At 42.2% G+C, this 24229-nt stretch overlaps 1 long non-coding RNA gene across 2 annotated transcripts; it reads right to left on the bottom strand.

The window, feature by feature from the left end:
- Positions 1–4156: 4156 nt before the first annotated feature.
- Gm4251 (predicted gene 4251) lies at positions 4157–23943 on the bottom strand. 2 transcript variants are annotated; one of them, NR_046075.1, is made up of 3 exons: positions 23909–23943; positions 17047–17185; positions 4157–4659 (listed from the first exon to the last, which is right to left on the bottom strand). It is a non-coding gene; the product is annotated as a predicted gene 4251 (long non-coding RNA). The 2 variants fall into 2 exon arrangements; NR_046076.1 differs by lacking the exon at positions 17047–17185.
- Between the last annotated feature and the right edge of the window lie 286 nt (positions 23944–24229).

Here is a 24229-nt window from a genome sequence, read left to right as displayed (position 1 = left end):
AAGTGCCCTCTATGACCTCCAACTCCCAAATCACACTATGCCCAGATTACCGCCCAGACACCTCCACTTGGATCACCCTTGAGTTTTGTTATTAGACTGTTCAGGCCATCCCACCACTGAACGGTGTCTTCAACAAGACACATATGTATTGTCAAAGTTCTGAAGACTATGTGCAGGGAGAGCTCATTCTATCTGAAGCCTCCATCCTTGGCTAATAGATGGCTGTCTTCTCTGTGTATCCTCCTTCTATGTTTCTGTCTTCCAATTTCTGGTTCACCAATCATATTGAGTAATGGCTCACCCTGGTAGCCCAAAGTTAACTTAATCACCCTTTTAAAGACCATGACCTGTGGCTGAAGAGATGGCCCTTGGGGTCTTTGCAAAGGACCTGGGTTCAGTTCCCCTGCACTCACATATGGATTCCCTGCTTCTGCCTTTGCCTCTTGACACAGTACCTCTCACTGCTGAGACTATACCTCTCCCTCCTGACCGACTTTCGGTGGACAGGACCCTGACCCTTCAGCTTTGCATTCACAGCATGCTGCCTAATACCTGAGGTTCCCCAAGGGCTCAGTGAATTGCTGCTCAAAAATTCCTTCCCAGGAGGAGATGTAAGCAGCATCTACCTTCCTACTGAGATCCCGATGCTAAACAAAGGCATAATTCCACCAAAGTGTACTCTGGGGAACCAGTAAGTTCATTGTGCTTCCTTAAGAACATAGGTAAGGGGTTACTTACAGAAGTGTGGGTGCTCCCCTGACAAAAGACTGTCCCAGAAAGTCTTTACCTGGAACAGAGATGGTTTTCCTATACCTGCTGAATAGAAACCCTCCTCCTTATCTCCTCTGGACTATAAAGTCTAGCACTTTCCAGGGCTACAAGCCATTAAAGTGGACTTACATAACAGGTGGTAGGGTATGACTAGATACTCAGGAGAGGGTCAAGCCCCCCTCCCCAGTCCACCCCTCTGTAAAGGGAGGTAAGTAGTCAACAAACCCAGGTGGGATGTCCTTTTGCAAGTAGACACAGCTGAACTCCCCAAGATGGCAGTTGTTTGGCTTGGAGGATAGACCTGCATAGTGATTGATCGATCACCTTGTGTTTATTGGAGTACTACTCACAGTGACAAGTTACAGAACCAGTCTCATGGTGCTCAACAACAGAGGAATAAAACCAACCTCTCAGTGCCCAACAGCAGAGGAATGATGTTTTTTTAATTGTGGTATGTATACACAGCCAGACTATTTTCATCTCTAAAGAAGAATAACCGCATCATTTGAGGGGGAGGATACAACTGCAGAAGGTCCCATTAAATGAATAATGCCATCCTCAAAGACATAGATATTGTATAGTTTCTCTCATTTGGGGGTTCCAAGATTTTAAATGGCCACATACAATCATATTTGCCATAGTAAATGAAAGTAAAAGTGGATTTTGTGGCGGGGGGGGGGGGAGCAAAATGGATTAAATGGAGGGAGAGGACAGGAAAAACAAACAGAAGGGAATGTGAGGGGGTATGCCCAACATACAGTGTATACTTGTGAGGAATTTTGAAAACTATAAAATTTTAAAGTGAAAAGCCTACCCCTTAGTGAAGCATATCATCTTAAATAAACTAGTGAATATCTACATACACTCATAAATAAGGGACTAGACTAGCCATGCGTACAACATCAGAGGAAAAAGTTCCTCTATAGAGCCTACGGGCCAGCCCAACTCTAAGCGTATTCCAGCCCCATAAAGGCCATGTTTAATTTCCTGCTGTCTTTTATTGTGTGATCAATAACTTCCTAAAATCCTTCAAAATGTGCTTCAGGGCAAGGCTGAGGATCTTCAAAGTGTTGGGGGGAGGGGGACATCAGCGGAGCCTGCAAGAAGCACTTCTCGAGAGATGTAGGCATCATCAGGGTATTAATATTAATAGCAGTATATGACTGCCCCAAAGCATCAGCCTCAATAGTTTGCAGTTCCAGACAAACACCTTTAATAAATGGTGACAGGTGAGTGATTTTCTAGTAGAGTTGAAATACACTGTTGCTAAGACTGTGAGATGGGAACCAGGAAGTGTTTCTCCAAGGGAGAAATAGTCTTAGGGACATTGTCTCCACCAGATTGCAGATACTCACATACTACCTAGGATTGAAAGTCCTTAGTAACATGATTCCAGACAAAGAAACTGTTTGCAAATGCCAGCAAGCAAGAGGAAGAAATTATATGAACCTTTCATGCAAGCACAGCATCAGTTGTAATTCCAAGTGTGGTACACGCACCTGTATCCCTCACGAAAGTGATGGGAATGAGGTCTACTTGAAATCACGTCTCTACCAAATATACCAGGGTATCTGCTACCCTTGCTGTAAGATCCTTTGGCAAAAGGATTATATATCCAGGAAATTATATATCCAGGAAATCCTTTTGCAAAATGAATACATGTGCGTTCTCCCTTAAGAGAGCCTAATTTACAAATTCAACTGGATTGAGCAAGTGTTCACCGATAACTTTTTTTCCCCATATTTATGGCTCAGTGCCAGGTCAGGTAATAAGATAGGTATTGCAACACAATCCTTAGCAAACTCATATTCTGGGCCAGTGGGATGACTCAGCAGATAAAGGCACTGCTGACAAGCCTAAGTCTATGAGTTCAGTCCCTGGATTCCCTGGTAGAAGAAAAGAACAGACATCTGCAAGTTGTCCTCTGACCTTAAGAAGAAGGCCAGTGCATGCACAGGCACACACACACACACACACACACACACACACACACACACACACACACACAAACATACAAGTAGCTAAACAAATGTAATAAAACTGAGAGAGGGAGGGAGGGAGAGAGAGAGAGAGAGAGAGAGAGAGAGAGAGAGAGAGAGAGAGAAAGGAAGGAAGGAAGGAAGGAAGGAAGGAAAGAAAGAAAGAAAGGAAGGAAGGAAGGAAGGAAGGAAGGAAGGAAGGAGGGAAGGAAGAGAGAAAGAAAGAAAGAAAGAAAGAAAGAAAGAAAGAAAGAAAGAAAGAAAGAAAGAAAGAAAGAAAGAAAGAAAGAAAGAAAGAGTACAGCCCTGTGGGACACCCAGAGCTTTGAACTAAAAGAGAGGGGAGCCTTATAGGCCAGGTCTTGCTGGCTCTTCCTGTACTATGGATGGAATCCCACCTAGTCAGAAAACACAAGGTAGGAGCCACTGTGGAATTTTATGGGCCCTATGAGAGGTCTGCACCACTTAGTGCATATCTTCAAAAGGGATAATGGGATCACATCGCCTCTCCTCCCCCCTCCTTTTCCCCCACCTCTCTCTCTCTGCTTCTTGGTTTAGATGCAAGTGCTTTGTTCCACCATGAGCTTACAGAAAATAGCCATCTGATCTTGAACTAGAATGCCAGTGGAGCAGGAGCTGAATAAACCTTTTTTCTTGTTTGAGTCAACTGCTTCGGGTATTTCTCTATAGCAATACTGAGAACTCTCCTGCCTTCCTGTTATCTTCTCCCAACTGCCTCAACCCACATGTAGAAACCAGAGTTCTTCTTCCCTAAGGCAAACTATAGAAATTAAATCCTTTCTCCCATGAAGGGGAGACTCTAGAAAAGTAGGCTCTCAGAGCACATGTTATTCTACTTTAGTTGTGTATTTTAAAATAATGTCAACAGTTGGCTGAGTCCACATTGGAAAAGAAAGAAAGAAGTAAAGAGAGAGAGAGAGAGAGAGAGAGAGAGAGAGAGAGAGGAAGAAAGAAAGAAAGAAAGAAAGAAAGAAAGAAAGAAAGAAAGAAAGAAAGAAAGAAAGAAAGAAAGAAAGAAAGAAAGAAACCAATCAATCCTGGTTTGATGGCATTTGCTTGCAATGCCAGCACCAGGAAGATAGAGACATGCAAGTCCTCGGAGCTCACCGCTCAACAAGCCTAGCCTATTTGTGAGCTCCAGGTCAGTAGGGGACACTTATTTTATATATAATTATTATTTATTGTATTATTACTTGATTGTATTATATAAATATTACCTGAGAAACAATACCAAATATTGTCCTTCATTTTCCAAATGCATGAGCACACGTTAGTTCCCCCACAAAAGCACACCCACAAACATGCCTACACACAATAATAATGAGTAGCTATGATAATCACCGTGCATTGCTTCTTACTCAACATGTTATCAGAGAAGCTCTTTTGTAAATATGTAATAAACGCATAACTTCATTTTATTACAAACCAAATGATTTTCCCCCTGATACGGACATTTGAGCTCCAGCAGCATTAAAAGAATAGAATATTCACAGAAAATACATAGCAAGTAGACACCATTTAAAAATTCAAAGATAGTAACGCAATATTCAATGCTTAAAAGGCTATCATACTAAAGAAAGGACGTTTTAAACACACAAAGCATTCATTGTTCCCACTCAAAGTGAAAATGTTCTTGCTTTGCAAGGACAGTTGTCAAATTTGGTAAGTTTGTGTCCAAAATCAACTTGAAATTGGTGTTATATAAGCTCACTTCCTTCCTTGCAGCAAACACATTTTCTCTGCCCGATCTGATTTGGGCTCCGTCTTTGAATTTGTAATTGCCTCTGCTAAGTTGGATTTTTAAATCAATTTCTGCTTTAATGTTATAGTCTTCTCCCGGCATTCACATCTTCTCTTTGTATTTCTCCACTGAAGTATTTACAAACAGCTGCAATGTACAGAAAAAGAAAATATTTTAGCCATAATTGAAAATAACAATATCCGGATCTCCTAAAATGCTCCTTACAGAGACACGCAGATCCATGTGCCAAAATTGCCTTTCGAATGACTTATTTTGACTCCAAAGTTTATTATGTCTTGGGATGCCATGCACAGAATTTATAGAAGTATTTCCCATGGGTATGCTTGACTTTTATCTGCAACTTGGACTCCCCAGGAGCAGCAGACAGGACCAAGCATGTGCTTGGATGCAGCAGGGATAAGCAGCCCCTGCCCAGGTTGACAGCTACGCTTCTTGTTCCCATCTTGTCCTGGGAACTTCAACCTTAAGGGTCAGCTCTTGTGCTCTTCCTTCTCTTGTGTCCTATTTTGTGCCCACAGATTCTTTCAAAGCAGCAACATCTCTACATTGCTTGTTAAGATAGAATTCTCCCAGGAGAACAATAACACTTATTATTTCCCTGTTTCTCACAGGATTTTTTCCCTGGGTATTAGATGAACATATATAGTTTCTGAGACTGTCCCAGGAAGAAATCCTCCCAATTGTGAGCACCACACCTGGGCAGTCTCCACCAGCCAGCCCATAAATGGGACTATCTTGAGACTCTCAGCCTTAGCACCATGTCAGAAAGCCTTCCACTGCTCCAGGCAAAGATGATATAGGATGCACTCCATCTCACATCTGCCTGACTGCCTCTCTTCCCTCCCACCAAGGTTCTATCCCCATCTAATCAGTTTACCCTAAGGCTTGTTCACACCCAACTGCCCTGCTTCCTGGCTCTAATCTACCTTCTTGCTTCTCGCTGCTATCCCAGCCCCCACCACCATCCCTTGTAATGTTCCAATTTTCTGAGCAAAATCCGTACCAGCCACCAGCCTGGCCTAATCACCGCAATGACAATTTAATTAAAGCCATTCAGACTAAGCTATGAATCATCCACAAATTTCCACTTACTATCCGCACGATATGGAAAATATTACTTCATCGTACTGAACCTCAATTTTTTGGTCTATAAAATGGAGATAAAAATCCCCAGCCCATAATATGTTTTGAGAAGATGAAACGATAAAGGGACAGGCAAGAGCAGCTAAGTGCCGGGGAAGTGCTTCGTTTTGCTCCTTCTCTGAAGAATGCAATGTTTGCGTCTTAAGAGAAGAACATTCCAGGGCAAATGGATTGTTCCTGAGCTGGAAACAGCAGCCACTGTCCCCAGAAGCATAATGGCTGCACCTGTAAATCTAGACAGGAGGCAGTGTCAGCAAATGCCTTTCTTGTTATCCTCTGCAGAACTCCACACGTGTCCAGTGCGATGGTTCAGTGGGTAAGGGCTCCTGATGCCAAGCCTGAAACCCTGAGCTTAAGTCTGCGGATCTGTACCAGTAAAGGGAGAAAACCCACTCAAACAGGTTGTCTTCTGACCTCCACGCATGCTCCATGGCATGCATGGGTTATGGGAATTGAACCTGGGTCATCTGGAAAAGCAGCCAGTGTTTTTTACTGTGAAGACATGATTTTTCTTTTCCTCTCCTTTCTCTTCTTTTCTTTTTTCCTTTTCTTTTCCTTTTCAAGTTTATACCTCAGATAGAAGTCTCCACCATGGTGTAGAAAGGAAAGTCCCAAAGGCTTCAAGATTGACATGAAAGAAATTAAAGATAGAGGAAAACAAGGACCCTTCCCTTGGCCTACCAACCTATCTAAGACTGCATGTAATAAAACAGAGAATGCCCAGGCAAAAAGGTTCATGCTCTCCAAATGCTAGAGAAGGCAGACACCATGTAAATGACCTATAAAAAAATTAAGACTGGTGGCCTGGTGCCTTTGAGCCTCAGACATTCCCCAAGTCCTTACCCCAGATGTGCCTTTATTCTCCATAAACTGTCTGCCACTAGCCATGGTTCCTTCTTTCAACTCTTTGCTCCAGGACACAAAAATATGAAAACTCACTGGGTGACTTACTGGATTCTTATCTGTGCCTATAGCACACCCACTGATCCTGTGTTAGTTCCTGGAACTTCTTACCCTGCCTGTTTGCAAATAAGGCTTGCCCTGAGAGGGTTAAACCATCCACACTGCTCCCAATGCCTGGCCTGAAGTAAATGCACAATAAACGTTTGCCCAATTCAATTTCCCTTCTCCCTGGATTAATTGGTGGCAGACACGGGGAGCTGGGTCCTCTGGGTAGCTGTAGTGCCCACAGGCTTTGTGAGTCATGTCTTGAAAGGTTGGGCAGTAGCAGCCCCCTTCTTTGCCTCTGACCTCTCCTGCTTCTTCAGCATGTTTATGGGCATAATTACCGTGTGCTATTGATTTCCTGACAGCTGCCTGATGTAACTATTTTACAAAATCAAGCTAATTTCATACATTGAGGCTTTTATGGTCTTTGGCAAACTTGACCCAAGAAGTAATTCCCTCTCTTCCTTGAAGTACTTCTGCTCCTTTTCTGAACCTGAGCTCCTCCATCCCTAAGGCCAGGGAAACCCAGAGCTGCTGCCTTCTCCTTGTGGTCCCAGGCTGATGCTTTTCCCAGGGGCGAAGTCATAGGCAAACAGGGATGTGTTGGCGAACCAGGAGGCAGAAGGGTTCTAGGTAGGATGGGTCTCTGTAACCCCTACAGTCTGTCCTGTGATCCCTGTGCATATATGGGTTTCTGAAACACTGTTTTCCTGCATGCATCTGCCCCCTCACAATTTACAGAGAGATCTAAGGCACACACTGTTTCATTTACTCAGCAGATCAATTCTGTGATCACACTGCTGTCCACTTTTAAAGTATGGAAACTGAAGCTGGAACAGGAAGGCAGGCTTGTGATACAAAATTTTCACAACTGACCCAGGCACGCCTCATCTAAAATCTACCCCCCACCTCCCCCCCCCCGTGTGTTGTTCCTGCTTAAGCTGGTGTACAGAGCCAAGATAAAAACATGTCGGCCTCTACTGCTAAGCCAGGCTTCAGATTCTTTGTGCCTTTCATGATGCTCACAGGCTCAGTCTCTTTCACATAGCCCAGCTCACCAAGCTATGGCCACATCCTTCTGCCCTTCAAGTCAGCTCTACCGCTGAAGGACTATGTCCAGTTCCCCCTACACCATGTAGCTCTCCCTTGTAAGTCCAGCCACCAATGACCTGTCTTTACTCTGAATAGTGGAAATACAGTCTACACTATGAGAAGACAGATATACTCAAGTTGGCATTTGAGAAAGATGAGTCCCACTTCATTGTCTCTGAAGGTACTATCCCTGAGTTAGTTGAATCCACACCATGTGCTTTTCAATGGATATAAAATGCTCAACTTCACAATAGCCCTCCATTGTCTCCTAGGAATGACAGGCTTCCAAGAGACCTGAATCCATCCCCAGTCCACAGATGGGATCTAGGAAAGCCACACTAGTCAATGCATTCATGTGACCTAAGCTGGTCAGATCTGATTGACCATAACTTCCCCTAGTACAGGAAACAGGGAGGGAGGGGGGGTCAGAAATAGAGAAAATGGCTTAAGGTCAAACACTCTAAGCTAGAAGATCAAGCCTTGCCTGAAGCTAATGAAGCTCTTTTGTTAGATATTTCAGCTACAGGCAGCAATTGGTTTCTCTTTGTTTAAAGTACTCTGAGTCAGGATTTCTGCCCCTGGAGGGATTCTAACACATACACTTGAACGGTGGTGTTTGTTCTAAAACATATCAACACAGCAGCAGCCTGACCCTCTATTCAGACTTTGAATTTTTATAAGGGAGTATGCCAAACTACAATTAGCTCCATTGATTTTTTTATATGACTTATTGGATTTTTGTTTTATCTGATAACAAAATAATACATGTCCATTAAAACCAATTTAGAAACTCCACCATGGAAGATTACTACTAACAAACAAGATATATTTACTTTTATTTAATTATGGATGGTATGTTACGAAATTGGAATGGATGTGTGCACACACATAATTTTGACTCTTGCTTTAGTCCCATGTGCTATCAGACTAGCACAGTAGAAAATAAAAAGAGAAAGTTGCTACTTTGCTGGGGATCAAATTCTGTCTCTTCATGAATGTGACTTTCAAAGCCAGGCTATGCCTTGTATGTCTTGATGGCTTTACATATAAAATTAGCATAGAGAGGGCTGGTGAATTGGCTCCGCTGGTGGAGTCACTTGTCCAGAAAGCCTAGAGACCTGAGTTCAATCCCTGGAACCCAGGAAAGACTTGATTACACAAGGCTGTTCTTTGACCTCTACATGCATGAAATGCCACTAACACCCCACATGTGTCATGCACACAAAGAGAAAAATGGATGGTGAATGGTGACAGTAATTGATTTGTAGAGATTTGTGAGGATTAAAGCAGGTTAAGTATTTAGTGTGAGAGCTGGCATATACTATAACCTCAGTTTTGGACAAATTGAACTTGACATACAAGGGCTAAGCAACAGTTGTTGTTGATGATGATGATGGTGATGACAATGATGATGGTGGTGGTGGCGGTGATGATGTTGCTATTGTTGTTGTTGGATGAATCAGTCTTGGGCATTGTAGGATATGTAGGCTCATCCCTACCCTCTAAGTACTAGATGCTACCTCACCCCAAACTACCTCCACCCCACCTTTATCCTCAGAACTAAAAGTATCCAGACATTAATAAGTGACCTCTGGGAGACAAATATCTCCCAAAGAAAGTTACACTTGCAGGATATTTCACTATATAGTTACACTTCAGGGTATTTTAACTCATTCTTTATTGTATAATTAGAATGCACAAAGCTTAGGTGACCGTCATATTGTAGCTGTGATTTGAATCGATAGAATTGCTACTATTCAAGTACTTACATCAACACTATTTCTGCCTAACATGGCAGGTCACCCTTTCTTCACCTGGGAACCCCATATGGAGCCATGTAACTGAATGCAAAGTTGCGAAATCAATTGACAACAGGAAATGGTTTCTGAACGCACAATAATCAAACATTCAAAACTGAGCGCACACGGAAGCTGAGGGGTTTCTGGCAACACTCATTTGTGTGGCTACTTCTCTTTAACCTTGGGTGGGAAAGTGGAGTGCATCTGCCAAAGAGCATGGCCCGAGAGCCTGAGGTTTAGAACGACCATTCAAGTTTTGCTCTACCTACAAAGTTGACAATGATGCGTGCTTTTGTGCAAACCTTGTGGTTTAGTTGTGGAAAGCAACAACTTTCCATCTTTCCCTAGCATTGCTCCTTGGGATTTCAGTAGTAGTTCATATATGCTTGGATCATGTCTTTGGGATGCTTGATTTTAAGCAAGCATTGCTATTTGGCCTCCTGCTATACATTTTCAGAAAGACAAAATAATGATGAATTGTTGCTTGGGCTTGGGATAGGATTTCTAAGACATTTTGGAAAAGCCTTCACCATGCCTTTGCCATTTTGTAGCATGTATTTAAGCAAAATGACCTTCTCAGCACCAACAACTGCAAAATCAAAACCTCAATCAACTCTGAAAACAGTTTAAGGTTCTCCACTTTGTTCAGTCTCAAAGTTTCAGCCAAATTTAACTCTTTATTTGAAAAGAGACAAACGCGTCCATCTCATTGGAATGCAAGTCCAGTGTGGTCTTTAACAAATAATAAAGTTTTACCTTCCCAAATAATTATTTAAAATATATATATATAAGGCTGGGTGAAGCAGCCCATGCCTTTAATCCCAGCTCCCAGGAAACAGAGGCAAGTGGATCTCTGTGATCTCAAGGCTATCCTGGTTCACATAGTTCCAGACCAGTTAGAGTTATATAGTGAGATCTTGTCTATAAATTAATTAATTGATTTGTCAGATGAGAGATGAGCAATGTAATTTATGGGTATGGCAATATGACATTAAGAATTTTTTTTTTGCTATGTTCATCTAGCAGAAAAACAGTAGTATATTTTTCTCAAGGGATAAGACCTATCTAGTCCCAGGTTCTTGGCTTTGTTAACAGAGTTAGTATGGATTCCACCTCATGGAGTGGGCATTAAACTCAGTAACAAATGTTGCTCAGTATTCCCATAACATTTGTGTCACTATGGCACCAGTGGTGTATAACCTGCAGGTAGGTTGCTAGTGTAGCTTGAAGGGTCCCCAGCTGTGTGAGATTGGCAAGTACATTTCTCCTCCGGTTGGCTATATCACACCGTCCAGCACAATAAACGCTAGTGTAGGAATGAAGGACCAACACAGTTTCTCAATGTTCAATGACTTAAATATGTGGTGTCTTCAGCAATAGGGTCTTGCCATTAGATTGTAGAAGGTAAAAAACATTGTCACTACCCTTTAATACCTAAGGAAGTCTATGGACTCCTTTGTTTGGATGCTAAAAACTACATAACCCATCCATGGTACTCAGTGTTTTATCGGTAGCATATGATGTCTAGTTGAGGTATTGTCTCCCTCTTATGTTATAACTTCACTTAAATTTAATTTATATATGTCTATATTTTAGGACATTTCTACAGTAGGAGGGTTCCATAGGAAATTTTGTAAGGCCTTTGTTATTTGTCTCTCATGTTTTTCCCTCCTCTACCCCACCCTCCTACCTCTCCTCTTTTAACCCTCATCAGCAGAAACTTCTTGCAGTAGATGGTAATTATCAGAGACTGGGCAGTGTGCACAGAGCAAGAGAGGTCCTAAATGGAATGTTTTTATAGAATCCCTTCCCCCTTAAGCCTCATGGATCTATGCAGAAGAGGGAACTGAAAGACTGTGAGAGCCAGAGGAGACATAGGACTCTAAGGAAATGGAATTTTCCATACACAACAGGACCAATACACATATGAACTCACCGAGACCGTGACCACGTGTACAAGACCTGTACAAGTCCCACCCATAACCAAGAAGCCATTTACAACTAATGGGAAGAGGGAACTCCGTTTTTCTAACAGAGTCATATTGGACTCCGTTGGATATCAACTGTACTCCAGAGCGGGACACATGCTCAATCTAACAAAATGGGGTTTGATTTTGTTTTGTTTTGTTTTGTTTTGTTTTGTTTTGCAGTGTGCACAGGTGTGTCTGTGTGTCTGCATATTATTGTTATTTTGGTTTGGTTTTTGGTTTTAGGAGAGAGAAAGCATGAAGTTTGATGGGAGGGATCTAGGGGGAGTTAGGAGGAGTTGGGGGAGGGGAAATAATATGATCAAAATGTATGAAATTTTTAAAATGAAATTATTTGTTAGTAGTTTTTTATCCCCCATATTTCATGTAACAGCATACCCAGCATAATGTAACCATGTCTCAGATGAAAGGCGTTCACAACTGAGAACATTTAAGAAGCCCCAAAGTTTTCTTTTTCTTAATAGCAGAAGGTACAATGTGATAGGTTAACGTAGGGAAAAGACCACAGTTTTCATTTCATACATTAAACTGAACACTGTTTACAATTATCATTATTAGGAATATGGTAATTTCATGAAATGACTCACAAAGTTTTATAGTTTTATAAAAATAGGAAACGATTAAGTTGTCCTTCTAAATTAACATTTCTTCAAGTTTGATCAATTGAGCTACAATAATAGGGAAACTAGCAAAAGGCATTTTTTTCAGTAATTTTTTTCTTACAAGTTATTCCAAACTATAAGTTCTTTAACTTGTCAATTTGAGATTTTTATCTTGATACAGGATCCTAAATACTAAAAATCACATTGAATGTTATAATTGATGTCATGCAGCATGTTTTATATCTAGTACCTGTAATTATATCCATTTTCCAGGATCTAATTTTGTATTTGCTTTCTCCCTTTTTTTCTCTATTAAATGTCCTAGGTCTTCTACTGTCATTTTAACTCAATTTAATTTCCTTTAGCACAACTCCTTTGTGTTTTATTTGTGTTGATTGTTTCATCTCACTTTTTTCTTCTTTTGATTATTGTTTTTATTTAATTCATTTGTTTCATTGTTTCTTTGCTAGTTGATTGAGACAACCCTGCTATGTCTATGTAGCCAAGCCCTAGGCTGGTCTGGACCTTGAACTCACAATGCTCTTACTTCGGCACACCAAATACTAGGATTAGAGGCACTCGCTACCATAGCTGGCTCTCTTTTCTTGCTCTCTATTTAGTTTCTGCTTGCTGCTTATTAAAATATCTGAATTAATGTTTCATTCTACTTGAAGAAAAGAAAAACACAATCTATGAAAAATACATTTAGCCCAGCATGATCTGTTCCTGGGCTTTATTTCATGTTTTTATTAAACAAAGTTCATGTCATCAACGTATGCTCCACCCTAGTTAAATACCTTAAAACATCATTGCCTGCTATATTCAGAGGAATATGTTGTTATCCTTTTAGGAATCAAAAACTAACTCTCCTTACATTTCCTAATGCTTTTGCTATGGACATTTGACATTCAATTACTTGACATCATCTACTATTTGGTTTGTAAGTGTGGTGTTTTTATTTTTGATTGTCTGCTTCATGAATATTGCATAATCCTTTTGTGCTTCAAGTTCTATTGTAGTTATGTTAATATTAACACTATTGCATTTTATATACCCTTTCTCTGCAACGTTTGCCCAGCCTGTTACTCCTCATCTTCCCTTGTCAATCATTGCACATTAGATTTGAATCTTATAGAAGCTTGCAGTTGACACTTTTATCTAACCTAATTGATGCTCTACAGTAGAAGGGTTGACTCTCTCAGTTATTGTTATAAATTAAATATCTGTACTTGTTACCATGACTTCATTTTATTATTTCTGACCATGGGACTCATTTATGTCTTCTAATATTGTTAAGACATCATGTAACCCTGGCTGCCCTAGAACTCACTATGTAGGTCAAGCTGTTCTTGAACTCATGGAAGTCTGCCTGCTTCTGGCTCCTGAGTGCTGAGATTAAAGGCTCATGCCACTATGCCCAGCCTTCTTCTGTTATCTTTATTAATTTATTTTTGCCTTACAGCTTCCTTTCCCTTTTCATTTTTATTTACTAAAGATGTGGTAAATTGTTTACTTTGATCTTTCCCCTCTAATAGCTTAGCCAACAGAAAAAATATATTAAAAAATATTTTAAAATTTTTGGTGGCTTTCTTAGGTTTCAGAAAATAACTTTTAAGCTTTGTTTTGTTGTTGTTGTTTTGTAATCAATCTGAAAAACAAAGAATAAATAATTTCTTCTTTTCTCCCTGTGAAATGAAGAAGGTGGGATGTTCTAAATTCTATTCACCCTGTCTCTTATATCTCTTAGAATAAACATTCTCAGAGCCACATTTTCTTTTTTTTTAAATTTTTTTAATTAGGTATTTTCTTCATTTACATTTCCAATGCTATTCCAAAAGTCCCCCCCCATACCCTCCCCCCTCTCCCACTTTTTGGCCCTGGCATTCCCCTGTACTGAGGCATATAAAGTTTGCAAGACCGATGGGCCTCTTTTTCAAATGATGGCCAACTAGGCCATCTTCTGCTACATATGCAGCTAGAGACACGAGCTCTGGAAGTGGTACCAGTTAGTTCATATTGTTGTTCCACCTATAGGGTTACAGACCCCTTTAGCTCTTTGGGTACTTTCTCTAGCTCCTCCACTGGGGGCCTTGTGATCAATATGAGCCACATTTTCTTGTTTTATTTTGTTAGAACTTTTGAGGATAACTTTAACTTCCATGCCACCTTAAGCCCTATTAACAAGAATCATTTAGATTTTACTCCACACTCAATAGATCTTAGTGTTCAGCACCAAGTTCATTCTTAGACAACATCCTCATGCTTACATTTATCTTGACACATTTCTATCACCTGGAGTATACTCTGAAGTACTTTTTCTGAAAGAAAATAAATCTGTTCTATGTTCTAAACTCTTATACTTCTGAAAATACGATTCTGTATTTAGTCCTCAGTCCCTACTTGACTAAATTATAAAACAAACTAATTTGAATAACAGTGGCTTCTCTTAGAAACTCTGAAGTACTTTATACAAAGCAGATTCGAGACTATAATAGCCACAGAATCATAGAGGCTCAATAATGGTCAGACTCTCTTGCAGGCTAGCCTAAGGAAGATGGATTGGGTTCTGTTGTCACTGAGGGACCTCTGGAATGTACCTGGAATCTGGCTGACAATAGGGAGAGACAGAGAGAAGGAGAAAGGGAGGGAGAGGTGGTGGTGGAGAGGAGAGCAGATAAAGAAACAAGAAAAAGAGAAAAGGGGAGGAGATGAGAGGAGATGATAAGCTGGTAAGTACAGTAACCGATCCCAGGGGCCAGGCTCATAGTGGCTTCTCACTTCTACCCAAGTCCATCTGACAGAACCATCCACATGGCCTACCTTATTAAATACAATTCCTATTGTTATGAGCAAATATATGAACATAACAATTCAAAAGAAGAAATTATTTTGCCTCACTGTTCCAAGATATTCCAGTCCATCAGAAAAGTGTGGTGAGGAAGTCGTGATAGTGGTAGTGTCTTGGTCCTGTATCTCTGAGAGCATGAGGAAGCTGTCATATTGAGGTTTCCGATCAGGAAGCACCAAGAATAACAGAGAGGAAGTCATGAATAATATTTTCCTAAGGATCCACCCCCTGTGACTACTTCCTCCAGGTAGACCCACCTACACGTTGAACAGAAACCTCCAAAATATCTCCGCAGTTGGGAATCAAGTGTTCTAATACTTGAGTCTATGGGAAAATTCTTTATATTTAACCATAGTAACAGATTATGGAAACCAAGTGGTTTGATGAATGGGAGCCTTGTCTGTACCACAAGACGCCCTCTTGTCTTTGGTATTTGCAGAGAAATTAGAAGACATTTTAATTAATTTAACTTTTGTGATAAGGTATTCAATCTTTTGGTTTCCTTTTTTCCCTTTTCCAGTGTTTATAATGCGTAATCTTTTAAGTCAACAATCTAACCAGGCTTCCTATAAACAGCAGAGGCAGCTTTGCAGTGCACCATCTTTAGTTGTGACTTTGATCTTTGTTTCTCTTTGCGTTGTCCTTGTGGTATATTCCTCAGTAACACAGAGGATGACTTTTAGATTGAATCTCCTTTCTCTCTTCTCTCTATTTAGCAGCTCAACATCACCTTCTTCTCTTTATTTTTCTCCCTCTAGGTACAAGGAGAGCCCATTTTTCCTATTGAGTCTTTGGGTCATAGCATCTCTCCTTCCATGTGCCTTCATCATGGCCTGCACCCGGGTATCCTTCACTCATTTCATTTCGCCATTTTTTATTCCTTCTTTTTTCATCTCCACTTGTTCCTCCTCCCCCAGGTTTTTTCTCGTCCTCCTACTTTTTTTTTTTTTTTTTTTTTTGCTTAGACAATCCATAGCGTTTTTTTTTTCCCAATTTACCCTTTATTTCTGAACATGACATAAACTGCCCATCCCATGGTAGCTATGAGGAAGACCATGTGGATTGCCTTTGACTTGATACACTCTTGGGTGGGGGACAGGTACCGACTCTCTTCCCAAGTGCCAATAAAGGAGATCCACATTGCTGTTCTGGCAGGACTAAGCACAGAAGACTCAGCCAAGGCTTAAAGGGCATCGGGTATCTGATACAGAAACACAGGCTCTCTGGTTATCAACAGGTTTATAACAGCCAATCAACACTTGAGCATCTTCCCGAATACAAAACTGTGAGGCAAGTGTATGCCATCCATCAAAATTTCTGAGACTTCCAGTGCAGAGGGCTGGAGGGGGTCTCTGTGTCCCGGTACATAACCAGGGCAACCGCATTCTCCTAAAACTTCAGCAAAGAGGAATGGGAAAAGTCCCCTGATGGCAGTATAGATATCTTCAAAGCAAAGCTAGGCTTAGCTGGATCTCACGGGGGTGTCTCTGGCATTATAAGATTGCCATGCAATTTATTGAGCACGGTCTAATAAACAGACCTTCTGTATGAATTGATGCTATACAAAACTGAGTTCAATTATCACAATAAATGTTTTCAATGTCTATATTAACTATCCAAGTAAAGCTTAAGTCATCTTTTTCCCCCAAATTCTGAATACTGACCATGTACTTTATTGATCATTAGTCAGGCTGTGTTGGATTAATGAATCCATATGAATGGGTCCGTGAGTAACTGAGTATTAGAAAACAAAGGAACAGCTAAAACAATGTCATCTTGTCTTGGTGTACTAATCAGTTGGTTTCCTCTGTGTTTTCCCTCTCTCTGGGAGAAGGAATTCATTCCTCACATTGGAACATGAAGACAATAGTCAAGGGTGATTTCTGAGTTGCACCCCACTGGAGCCGAGAGAGCTGTACTGGCATGTACCTGCTCCTCAACCACTCCCCTGCCAGTTCACACTTCCGCCTCCAGCCAGCTCTCAGCCCAAGCTCACTACAGCACCTGCCACTGACACAGCTTTGCCCTGTCTTGCTCCCGGGGTCTGAGGTGCCTTGTCTTTACCCACTGTACTGATAGCTAACATGGCTTACCTTTGAGGGTTACCCAGCTCTTTCTCTGAGTGAGCAGTGGACTTGCTGCAGGTATAAACACCCCCCAGGTACAGAGACACGAAGAACAGAGTCAAGATTGAGGTCAGGATCAGAGACACCCAGTGAAGAATCGCGTGCTCTGTAAAAATGGCAGACTGTCAGCCCCTGCGTATGAGGATATGACAGCTAAATACATGATCAAGGTGCCAAAGTGACATGGTGACAGGTTCCTCTGACATAAATACCAGTCAAAAATGTAATGAGGATGTAGCCTAAGCACCAGAGGAGTCCCAGACAGGATGCCCTACTCTCTACAAACTGAAGATCAGAGGAGCAGCCCTGGCTCTGATCAAGGTCTCCTCTGCACAGGATCAGGTAATGAGTGCTGAGGACTCAGGATGATGCAGAATTCTGAGCTGATAGAGGAGCCTCTGACAATGGAAATGGGAAACTGACAAGTAGCCTCAGGTCCTGCACTAACTAGCTATGCAATCTGAGACGGCCCTTAACCTCTTTCAGTCTTGATAGATTGTCCAGTGGAGTGGGGTAATGATAATGGTTTGTTTCTTTTTACTAATTCTTTCCATTGAGACTCACCTCACCCACTGCCTACGCACCCACCTCATGCAGCACCTCGGAGCCACCTAACAAGCCACAAATGCAGTCCTTCCCAGGATTGTATCATCAGTTGACGTGGGGCTCTACTTTTGTAATGCTTCTAGCAACCGCTATGGTGCCAGGCTCTCGTTTAATTGTTGTAAATAAAACAATGTAATCCAGGCTGAGATAACAGCTCAGCTGGGAAAGTGCTCACCTTGCAGACATAAGGCCATGAGTCCAATCTCTACAGCCCAGATGAAATAGCCTGGGATAGCAGCATGTGCTAGAAATTTCAGCACTGAAGAGGCAGAGATCAGAGGGTCTCTGGGGCTTGCCAGCCAGCAAACCTAACCATATCATCAAGTCTAGGCCAGTGGAAGGCCCCATCTTGAAAAAAATTTCAAGGGGAACACTATATTGAGGAACAATATCCAAGGTAAACCTGTGGTCTCTATATTATATGCACATATATATGTATGGCCAACACACACATGCTCACACATTAAAGAAAATTAATAATGATGTAATCTTCAAAATACTCTGAAGAAATACAGTAACCTACCATATAACAATGTTTCACTCAGCAATGGATGGCATGCACAATATGGTCCCATGAAAATTACAATGGAACTTAAATATCCACATAGTCGTGTTTGTGGAAATAATGTTGGAAACAAAGCTGCTAAACTACTTGTTATAAAAATGTAGCACACATCCAATTACACCTGCCTGGCATGTGATACCTGATAACAACAATAAGTGATTGGCATTGGTTCATGTGCTTGGCATGGCTTCGCCATTATTTCGCAGTGTATTTTTTTGTATTTACTTTTGAAAAACTTATTGTAAAACAAGATGTTTTGTTATGCCAGCAGCCACTTCACACATCTGCTTATGTCCCTTGGCAACATGAAGCGGCTGTGTGGGGAAGTTGATACTGTGTGTGTAAACATCCTTTAAGGCTCCCACAGCGGTACAATCCCTGTGCACATCCTGGTGCAATCCCCTACCTGTGCACATCCCGGAAGCTTTCAGCACTCTGAAATGACTTACAATTGTATCATCATTATTCCTACCATCGTGCCACACTGATCCACTGCCCCAGAGACTCTGCTGACTTCATGCTTTCTTATAACTAGGCTCTCACCTCATGTTCAAATCATAGTTTCTGCACCTCTGGCTCTGCCCCCCAAACCACCATCCTACCTTCCAATCTATGGATAGTTATTAAACCCCATCTTTATTCCCTATAATAACAACTCTACCATGGCCAGACATTTTGTTTCCTTAAAATTATGGCCTTCTTCTGCCCTTCCAGGTTTTGAACCAAGATCATATCACCCCAAGCTCTGTCATCCCAACTGATACAGTTGCACCTGTGGTCATCCACTATTACAGGAACAGCTGCCAGCCTTGAGAATGCTGGAGTCTATGGGAAGAAAATCCAGAGCCTAAGCCATTGTAGTACATCAAGAGAACTGTATCTAACCTAAGGTGGCCAGCTCTCAGTTAGCACTAAAAAAATCCCAGGAATTTTCCCATAATCCCAAGCAAACAGAAATAATGGGCTACTTGTTCCTCTTGTCTGGTAAGTGAGCATAATACCATATGCTGTCTTTTTCCTGGGCTTACTACAAGAGACAAGGGAAATGATGTATGAGAGAGTGTTATACAGCCAATGGAGACCCTTTTGTTCTCCTGGGTATCTTGCTCTGTATTCTGCTGATGTAACAGAATATCTACAGGAAGAGATGCTTAAAAGAACAGGTAAATTTGGCTAAGAGGTCTATCTACAACTGGGCAGCTGTATCCAGTTGGCTTTGCCCAGCAATCCATGGTGAAGAAGTAGAAAATAGAAGCTGGCCATGCAAAAGAGATGGGAGGCTATGAAAGGCTTACACTTGTCCCAAGAGAACTAACAACTCCCCCACCCCAGCAAATCTAATCCCATGGAGAGAACTAACCCAGTTTTGGCACAAGGCATTAATCCATTCCTGAGGGTGGGACTCTATGATCTAATTATCTCCCATTAGACTTCCCCGGGGTTTTTTTAGGATTATAATCTTCATTTATATTTTGACCATCATTGAATATTACAGTTCACTTCTTACTATAGTTAACATCTATGTAGAGTTTTTTAAAACACATATTTTAAAGACTTTCATTACTCTTAATTGTGTATATCACATGATTTCTTGGTCTCTAATTGTCTCAGCAAACCTTACCCAGGCATAAATGGATTCCCTACACTCCGCCTGTAAACTGCCCACGTGGTCCTCAGATGCAGCCAGCAGTAAACCTGGAACCAATGTCAGAATCAGGAGACCTCAGTGGTAATCAGTGTGTAGAGGCCTGAGGTGATAGGACGCTGGTGCAATTATATATTGATTGCAGGGGTTGTAGCTGTCCTGATTGCTTCTTATTGATACAAATATACCAGGCTGCCTATTTGGATAAAGCTGAGGAAGAATTAGGACAGACAGGAAAAAGAATTGGAAAAAAGCTTAAAAGAGGAGGAGATGTCCGTGTAGAAGAGCAAGCCACAGAGCTGAGAACAGCAGCGGCATGAGCCCCCTCATCCTGGTACTATCCCCACTATGATGCTCGCATAGTTATAGGCCTGATGTGGTCTACTGTCAGCCTGACATACCTGGAGCTATGGACTCATAGTTAAAGAGCTGCTACCATCACATGTCCTTTCAGTATGTCAATGGCTCATTTTCTTGGGTGATGGTTGGCATAGGAGGACCCAGTCACTGTGAGCTGTGCCACACCTGAGCAGGTGGGCCTGGACTGTCTCAAAGATGTAAATGGATGTGAGCCTGGAAGAGAGGCAATAAATCAGCGTCTCCCAGAGGTCTCTGTTGCAACTCCTGCCTCATGACCTCAGCCTTGCCCTCCTACCCTGAACTCCTTCCATCGTGGATTCTAACATAGTTCAATAAACATGGTTAGATAAAACAAACAAGAGTTTATTTTAAGCCAAATCAACTCTTTCATCTTCTAAGTTGTTTTTGGTCAGGATTCTGTTACAGCAACAGAGAAGTAAGTAGAACACTATCCAAGAACAAGGACAACACAGATACCGTCCCTCTACAGTCACCTCATTCCTTAGAACTCCCAGAGGCAGGAGCTACTCAGCAAAGCCCTTATCATGCAAGTATGAGGACTGGAGTTTGATCTCCCAGAACTCAAGTGGTTTGTTTTTAAGCCAGGCATGGTGAGAAGTGCTTGTAGTCCCCACCTCTGGAGGTGGAGACAGGTAGACCAGACCTCTGGGCTTGCTGGCCAGCCATTGTAGCCTACTTGATGAGTTCTAGGCCAGTGAGAGACCCTGTCTGAAAAACAAGAAGAAGGACAGTTGAAGATATCCTCCAACCTCCACAACACATGTGCTTTTTATGCACACACATGAACAATGCATGTACACACACTCACTACATGCACGTATGCATGTGCTCACATGCGTGTACACACACACACACACACCACTCATACTCAAGAACTTCTGGAAGCTTCTTCTGCCTAAAAAAGATGTGCCTCTCAGGGGCTGGAGAGGTCAGGAGTGGCAGCTGGCTGCCTCCTTCCCACAGCCGTGCTGTGATAGGAGAGAAGCAAAGGCAAGAAACTGCCTGTGGAGGTCAAAGGACAAGTGAGAGTCACGGCACAAAGGGCTCAGAGGTCATGAAGTTGAAGCACCGAGAGAGAGCTAGTACAGTCAACAAGAGGACTGACCATGGGCAGAAGTTGGTGCCCTGACAAAGGAAAAGTGCATCTCCTCAGTGGACCAAAGGGCAGCTTTTCCCAGAGAAAAGAGAACCAAGTAGTCCGAGCACAAGATAAACCATTGAGAACCTCAATTGTGCATTTATGATAATGGCATAAACCTGATTAACAGAGCAATGACATCATCCATCCCAAAGCCTCTGGGGACCCCCGGACCCCCAGTCTCTGCTCATGAGAGAACAAAAGGGAAGAGGTCAAATAAGAGTTTGCACTTATGAAAATAATTTGACCATCATGGCTCAATAAACATGGCTTTGGGAGTCAAGAGCCCCTACACTCCAAATAAGGAACCACCATCCTGAAGGTCTAGCCATGTTGTCACATGCTGCGACAAAGCAAGCATGATCCTTGCCTTCTACAGACTGTTATGTGTACACAACCTCATCTGGTTTGAACTAGCTCCTACTTTTTCACAGCCCACAGTTAGGAGAACAAATCCCCTGCCCTCTCAGAGAAGCCAAAGTATGTATGATCATCTATGTGTGCACATATACACACATACACACACACATACACACACACACACGCACACACACACACAAGCTGCTCCTTACTAGTTACAGATGCCAAACTCACTCAAGTTGGGTCATAACCCTGAATTAACACTTAGAGCACTTTTTGGACTCGTGAAGAGTAGTGAAAGATTTGAGTTGCTGACATGAACATCTCAAGATAGGTGAGACCCAACAAGGTCGCAAACACTCTGCCTTCTCCTGCAGTTCTCATATGCTAACCAGCAGTCCTTGTCAGGCTCTGTGGCACCTCTTGGTGGCACTTCTATTGCTAAAATAAGATGTTCCTCAAGTGCAGTGGTGAAGAGCAAGAAGGCTGACATAAGACCTGTAATGAAGATACAGGCATTAGAAAGTTTTTGTTTAAGCAAGATATATGATGGCTTCTGGCTGTGGCTTCATCATTCATGAATAAACTATGCATATTAAGCAAGCCTCTTAAAACAGAAACACACATAGATAAGGTTACATGTAGACTGAATAATGAGATGTGTGGTGCCTTGAATAGGTTTGGCCCCCACAGACTCACGGGTTTGAATGCTTTGCCCACAAGGAATGGCATTACTAGGAGGTATGGTCTTGTTGGAGGGGATGTGGTACTGTGGGGGTGGGCTTTGGGGGGTCTACCAGGCTTAAGCTCTGCCCAGCGTGCAATTTCAGTCATCTCCTGGCTGCCTGTAGAAGACAGTCTGGCTGTCTTTAGATCAAGATGTAGAACTCTCAGCTCCATCTCCAGTACTATGTCTGGCTGGACACTGCCATGCTTCCTGCCATGATGATAACGCACTGAACTTCTAAAACTGTAAGCTAGCCCTGATTAAATGTTTGCCTTTAGAAGAGTTGCCGTGGTCATGGTGTCTCTTCCCAGCAGTGAAACCCTAGCTAAGCAAAAGCTAGTGGGAGCCTAACCACATATTTCCCCTTGGGACCACTTAGAACATGACTAAGCATGACTGATGGAAATGATGGAGCTACATAGCAAAACCAGGCTTCCCTGCCTAGTGCTGGGCCTGAAACTAAAGGAAGAGCCATGCTCTTTGTAAGCTATGATGTCTGAGCAAGAACATCTGTAGCTACAAGTTTTCAGACCTGGAAGCTGCTCTTGAGAAATCTGACACTCACTGAAACGAAGGTCCTTTCCCCACAAGGAACAGACCAGTAACAGAAACTCTGGGGATTTATGGTACCCCTTTCCTCAAAATAGTTACCATATTTATGATGGGTGAACCAGCCCTTTGAAAATCTCTGTAAAAAAAAAAAAGCAGAGGGAATTTCCTTTTCAAAAGTATCACATGCTTGTGTCTCTGAGTGTTGTTTTGGTTCCCAGGAGTTGAGAGGGGCGACATTTGTAGGGAGCTCAAAACATCAGCACAAATGACATTCCTGAAAGCAGTGATGGAGTTTTGGTGTCTCTGACAGTAACAGTAGATAGAAGGCCCCAGGCTAGTGTGGTATTGCTGTCAGCAGACCATCCTAAGCCATGGAGGAAACAGGAGGATTGCCTCAAGCTTGGGGCCAACCTGGGCAATATAGTGAGTTCAAGGCCACCTAGAACTTCAGAGGAAGACCCTGTCTCACTAAAACAAAGGAAGGAGTTAGAGGGAGGTAGGGAGGGAGGGAGGGAGGGAGGGAGGGAGGGGGAGAGAGAGAGAGAGAGAGAGAGAGAGAGAGAGAGAGAGAGAGAGAGAGAGAGAGGAAGAAGAAGAAGAAGGAGGAGCAGGAGGAGGAGGAGGAGGAGGAGAGGGGAGGCAGGGTGAGGAGAGGCAAGGTGAGGAGAGGAGAGGAGAGATTTACCTAGTTAATTTAAAATCAAGTATCAGATTGCAACTTGCTAGCTCACAGAATTGGCACAGACAATAAAGGGATCCAGACCTCACTTAGAGATAATCCGCATAAACAAAGGATGCTATTTGCATTGCTGCTGGATGGAATATTGCACAACCCATGTCTATCCCCTGACTTACTGGGAAAATGGCAATGCTTCTACTGAAGCCAGTCCAATTCACAAGAGTCAATTCTAGACTGTTTCTTTGTAACCCTTACTCCAAATTCCAAGTTCCAAATAGGAACACCCCATTTCTCAGAAGTCAGTTTCCAAAGACCAGTTGACAGGATATTGGAGCATGCAGGTCTAGAATTTCAATGCCAGTGTCTATGTGGATGCTGAGTCTTGCTTTCCACCATTCACATAATGGCTTAGAGCTATGGGGTTAGCATTATGGGTGGACCTCCAGGTATCTTTCTTAACATCTAGGTCAAGGATGCTGACAATCGCTGGGTCAGGG

The sequence above is a fragment of the Mus musculus genome, chromosome 14 (genome assembly GCF_000001635.26).
Source record: "Mus musculus strain C57BL/6J chromosome 14, GRCm38.p6 C57BL/6J".
In the NCBI taxonomy this organism is placed as follows: Eukaryota; Metazoa; Chordata; class Mammalia; order Rodentia; family Muridae; genus Mus; species Mus musculus.
Note: the sequence above shows the minus strand (reverse complement) of the source record. Positions and strands in the feature narration are given on the sequence as shown.